A 5,191-nucleotide genomic window follows, 5' to 3' on the forward strand; every position below is an offset into this window, starting at 1 on the left:
TTGCAATCCTCTGACAAGGCAATAAGAAGATCTAAAGTGTTCTAAAAATATAAGAACCAAAATGGGAAACTATGGGGTACTTGAAAACACAACATTACAAGAATGAAAAGGTCTTTTTAGCTACCCTTAAAATCCATAGTGGCGTCCTGAGCATCGTCTACTTCTTATTTTGGCTTCTTTAGAGAAAAGCAGGTGTGTAAAGAGTTCCATGGAGCAAAGCGCTCAGTACATCCCTGTGAGCACTTTTCTGAGATCTGAATACTTGCTATGAGGTGGGCACAGCTCTGTTGCTGGCCTCTTCCAGCCCTGCTCTTCTCTAAGGCCAAGTCCAGCCTTGGGGCAGCCCTGGCTTCCCCCCTTCTTGAGCAGTTACCACCACCCCTATTAGTTAAGGGGGCTTTGAAAGGCAACGTGTGGGCAGATAAACTGATTTCTGATGCAACTAAATACTGCAGCTTGGTCCTGGACCGCAGACCTGCTGGGAGCAGCTTGTTTCTGTCATGCCAAGCCACCTGCTCACAAAAGAAACTGATACCTTCTGGTTTTGGAGGAAGAGGCACAAGAAAAATCCATTTCCTTCTCCTTTGTGTACGCTGTATTCATTCTTGAAATGAGCATTTCATTCCTGTGAAGCACAACCTCCACCCATTTCTTCTGCGGATTTAGTCTTCACTATATTTTCCTAGGCAAGAGCTGGGAAGATAAGATGCTTCAGGAATTGGGCCAACATTCCTGTCCCAAAGCAGTCAAACTATATGCAAAAATTATATGCAGCTTGGGGAAACAAAAATAATTTTTCCCCCTTATTTCCTTAAGTTTTCTTTTGTAAGAGTACTGCAGTACTGTTAAGGAGAGCAATTTGGAAACCACCTGAATTAATCAGTAAGTTGTCAAAAACTCTTAAGTTTTTCCATTCAAATATTAATAATGTTTTTCAATTTCCTATTTTCTTTCTGAGTGAAATAAACAAAACAACAACAAAAAAACCAACCACCAAGAAAGCCCTTCTGTAAACAAATCCCACAGGCACTCTCATCATTAGACAGTAAAACACACAGGACAACAGATGCTGGATCGGAATTTTTCCAGAATAATAAATGCATTCAGTGTCCCCAAGAAGAAGATTTTAAAGTGCATTTTCTGCAGAGCACTAAATAATTCATCCTCAAAACCTCTGTTTTACATAGCCTTAAAAGAAAAAAAACAAAAACACAAAAGAACATGGAAATAAATAGTCATAATGTGCTGCTAAACTAGGGACAACATTTTAGAAGGAACCAAACTCAGCATTTAGAGTAATTAATTATACAGGAATATGGATCATTGCTTCAGCCTTTAACCCTTGATACCTTCTGCTGGGAGTGCTGTTGGGAACAACAGGAGGAGATTTACTCCACAAAACTTCAACAGCAGTTATACACAGGGTTTTAGTAACATACTTCATTGTACGGTTAGTGTTTGGTTATCTGCTCAAGCATTTTGGGGGCCTTTCTCTTTAAGTAAAAGATTAGGTTACCTCTGGAGCTTGGACCAGCTTTTACACTTATTTCTTCTATCCTTTTCAGAGCCTATCCATTTATTTCTTCCTCAGATCTAAGCCATTCAGTGTTTTCTGATGAGTCAGTGGATCGTGACTTCTGCTTTATCCCCATGGACACAGATAGAGAAGCCAGAACTAAATTTACCTGCTTTACCCTGATGCTCGCCTGTATAATATCTCTTCAGATGCCAGATGCAGTTGTCATCCTGCTTTTGATTTCTGAGCTAACATAGATTGCTGCTGTCCTTTAAGAAAATAACTGGAATATCCCAAGAGCTATAAATGGGCAGTTGTTTGATTTAACCTCAATTATTTAGTATGGAAAAATCTAATCCTAGGGTATAGTTTAATATTGGATTGACTTTCAGCCAACATAGGAACCCACCTACAGAGACACAAAGAGGAAGATCATGTCAGCCAGTATGTTTTTATAAGGTGCACCTTACTGTGAGTTGAAGGAATTAATTATTCAGGTATCTTCAAACATCAGGCAACTTTACAGAGTTCACAGGGAAACTTCTGGACAAGAGTTTTTGGCAACAACGTGTTGAAATCAATTGGGTCAGAGCAGGGGCTTGCAGAAGTCACTGGTAGCCTGGAAATACCTGATACTGTGGGGTGGTTGTAGAGCAAGTGACCAGCTGGGCGCAGGAGAAGAGCTGGTGGGGCAACAGGACCAGCTCTGTGTGCTCAGCTCCTTTGCAATCACTCTCCAGAGAAAGGCAAGAGGACAGTGACTGTGACCACCAAGGAGAACACAGCATGCTTGCAGGGCATCTTTGTGTTTTTACTGTAACTGTGCTCCATCTGTTGCACTCTTGTGACATTAGGGGTTTTTTTTATCAGGATGACTTGAGAGCAATTACTTGTTTGTCTGTTAACGGTTCTTAGACAAGACTCACAGACTGGTCGGGGTCGAAGGGACCTCTGGAGCCCATCTGGTCCCTCCCCTGCCAAAGCAGCGTCACCCAGAGCAGGTCACACAGAGTCACGTCCAGGCGGGATGTGAATGTCTGCAGGGAAGGAGACCCCACAGCCTCTCCGGGCAGCTGTGCCAGGGCTCTGCCACCCTCCAGGGAAAGAAGTTCTGCCTCACGTTCAGATGGAACTTCTTGTGCTGCAGTTTGGGCCCGTGGCCCCTTGTCCTGCCGTTGGGCACCACCGAAAAGAGCCTGGCCCCGTCCTGCTGACACTCACCCTTAAGATATTTATATATGCTGATGAAATTCACAAACGTTAAAATTATTTGAACTCAAATCATTTAGGAAGGAAAAGAAAAATCTAAGCTGCTTCCAGGAGCTGTCAGGCTTGTTGAATGATACACTCAACAGAGGAGTTTTCTGGGAAAATGGGCTGAGGTATTAATACTGACATTTTACTTGTTTATGACAAGTACTAAAAGGATTTTTGGAGACAACAGTATTTCTCACCTGTGGAGAAGGTGTTCTGATGAAGAAAACTGAAAAATTAACGTATTGCAACTTGGACTTCATAAGGGTATATTTATGCCTTTTGCAGAAAATCACAGAACAGTTCAGATGTTCTGTGCCAAATTCTCATTGGCTGCATAACACAGGTTCTATAGCACATTTTATTATTAATTGTGTTCATTTTTCAGGAAAATGTGTTTTCACGTTCCATTAATGTGCACATGTTAGCTGATTGCTATCCTGTTGCATTTTATTTCATGTTTGTTTTCTCGTGTTTGATAAATAATGTCTTATTTCCTCTTTTGCCATTATTTGTGGGCTCTGATCTGAAGCGCTGTTTGGCCATGCAAGATTACTGATGCTCGTTCTTGCTTAGTCTAAGTCAAGAGGTTGTTCTTCAGTGTAAAATTAACTGTGGAGCTCTTTGCTGCATGTGGTGGCGGCTGTTAAAAGCGTTCCTCTCTTTATCGAGTGATCAGGCAAATGGAATTGAACTTAGCAGATGTCCGCTGGAATTACAGCGCAGCGGAGGGGGAGCAGGCTAGGAGGCTCCTGGGGTGCGTGGAAGGGACCTTCCTCGCACAGCTGGGGAGGGGAGGTGCCCCATGGGACCTGCTGCTTGTGAACAGAGAGGGACTTGTGGGTGATGTGATGGCTGGAGGCTGTCTTGGACTTAACAGTCGTGAAATGCTAGCATTTTCAGTTCTTGGAGGAGGAAGGAGTCAGCTGCTTTGGACTTCTGGAGGGCTGACTTTGGCATGTTTAGAAGATTGGTTGACAGAGTTCTGTGGGAGGCAGTCCTGAAGGACCAAGGTGTCCAGGAAGGCTGGATGTTTCTCAAGAAGGTAGGCTTAAAGGCGCCGGAGCAGGCTGTCCCCATGTGTCCCAGAGAGCAAGTGACAGGACAAGAGGGAACAGCCTCAAGTTGCACCAGGGGAGGTTTAGGTTGGGTGTGAGGGAACGTTTCTCCACCGAAAGGGCGGTGAAGCCCTGGGACAGGCTGCCCAGGGGGGTGGTGGGGTCACCATCCCTGGATGTATTTGAAATACACATGGCTGAGTGGGGGCCTGGCTAGCCCTGGGTTAACAGTTGGACTTGATGATCTCAAAGGTCTTTTCCAGCCTGAGCAATTCTGTGATTCTGCAGGACAGATGTGGTTCTTCAATACAAGGATTCTGCTCTTGGCTCAAAAGCACCTATATTATGTACCTCCAGATACTACAAGAGAGGAAGTGGTGTTGTCTTTGACTCTTTCCTCAATATCTGTTACTTCAAAAAGCATCCTTAGAGCCAGCCAGCAATTTCAGTGTCTCTTTTTATGTTTTTTAAATGATTTTGCATAATAACTGATCTGTATCTTTGGAAAAAAAATCTTTATGAATTTTTGAAGTCTTTCTCTATCCTTTCTTATCTTTAAGGCTGTCTGGCTTGTAATTTTTCTTTAGTTTTCTACCAAGGAAAGGGCAGAGCTTGTCAGAATTCGAGCATGTGACTTGAGATATGGATTCAGTGTAAGGTTTTAGCTTTCTTTCATCTTTTTAGTACAACATGAAAGCATTGCTTTTGTCTCCTTCCCAGAAAAGGAAGAAAAGAAAGAAAACGCGTGAAGGCTAGATGTAAGCTTTAGTGTGGGGCTGCCCAGCCAGAGTGGCCAGAGCCACTAGTGTAGCAGGTTATCGGAGCGGGGAAAAGCCTCAGACGCAGGTAAAAGCACTGGCAGAGCATAACTGCTCTTGGTCCACTGAGACACAAAGGTCTCAGGCTCTTGTAAACGGTGAGGCTCCAAACTGTTGAAAGCATTTGACAGTGGGTTTAAAGCTAGAAAAAGAGTCAAGGAAGCGTTGGCCCAACGCCTTGGGTTTTGTGATGAAAATAGTAGTTTAGGCTTATTTACTTTATATTTTTTTCAGGTACTCATAACAGCAACCTAGAGGCTGTCTTAGTGCCCTAAAAAGAGTTTGCAATCTTAGGAGGCAGCTCCTGTAGCTATAGAAGTTGGAGAGATGCAGTGAGCAAAAGTGTGCTCCCCAGGCGTGCTCTTAAGCACATGAGCAAAACTTCAGGTTCTTTGGCAAAATGTTCTGCTTTTACAATGTGAAATGTCTATCTTAATGGCAAGTCTCATTCCACCTTTCAACTCCTGCTGAAATTAGGTTTAACAAAAACGGGATTAGAAGTGCATCTAGCTGGAGCTGTGGTATTTGTGTTCTTCGTTAGGCAG

Source organism: Falco rusticolus, chromosome 8, assembly GCF_015220075.1.
Source record: "Falco rusticolus isolate bFalRus1 chromosome 8, bFalRus1.pri, whole genome shotgun sequence".
Taxonomy (NCBI): domain Eukaryota; kingdom Metazoa; phylum Chordata; class Aves; order Falconiformes; family Falconidae; genus Falco; species Falco rusticolus.